Below are 794 nucleotides of genomic sequence, written 5' to 3' on the forward strand. Positions count from 1 at the left end.
TTTTCACTCTACCTTATATCTTGATTCCCCCAAACTTGAGTTCTGCCTTTTTAAATTTACCAGTAACCCAAAACTTTGCTCTAACCAACCTATTTTGTCTAAAACCGATACACAATCATAAAAAAGAGGTTTAAATAACATAACCGACTTCGCTACCACATAAACAAAAAATGTTTTATTCTCCCCAACATTCTGGTCAACAAAATCATTATTACAGACAGTCATTCAATTTCAAGAAAATCATCACAGCTTTGAACAGACCATTTCGTTTAACCAGTCAAAAACAACTACAGTAAAAGCTACAGCGCGATCAACGTTCGCCCATTTACGAACTCGCGATGAGATTTGTTTCTTCTGGTCGCCAAGCCTACCGTTTACAAACGCATGCGCACTAATTGGGATTCCCCTAATTTCCTCGACCTTGACCTTAGGACTCTCGAAGCCACTACTTCGGCGTTCAAGTTAGCTCGTGCATACGGAGTAGCTGGCAACTTTGCTTCCGAAGTTCCCACTTTCAAAGTTAATTTCAGCATTATACGACGATATCGCATCTTTAAAGGTCCTTACCCATCTAAAACAAACCTCCAACGCATACTACAATTGCATGACATTCCGGTTTTAAAGGCAGCTCATTGGGAAATGAGCTCAGACACAATATCGAAGACGTGAAATGCGTCAATCGAGCAACTGTCGTAACTTGGCTACAATGAGACGGTCGGCTACCTTGCACCATAGACACGAACTGTGACATTCTTGTTTAATTTAGGTGAAAAGCTTGAAACAGAGGGGCTCAA

This window comes from Littorina saxatilis, linkage group LG8 (genome assembly GCF_037325665.1).
Source record: "Littorina saxatilis isolate snail1 linkage group LG8, US_GU_Lsax_2.0, whole genome shotgun sequence".
In the NCBI taxonomy this organism is placed as follows: Eukaryota; Metazoa; Mollusca; class Gastropoda; order Littorinimorpha; family Littorinidae; genus Littorina; species Littorina saxatilis.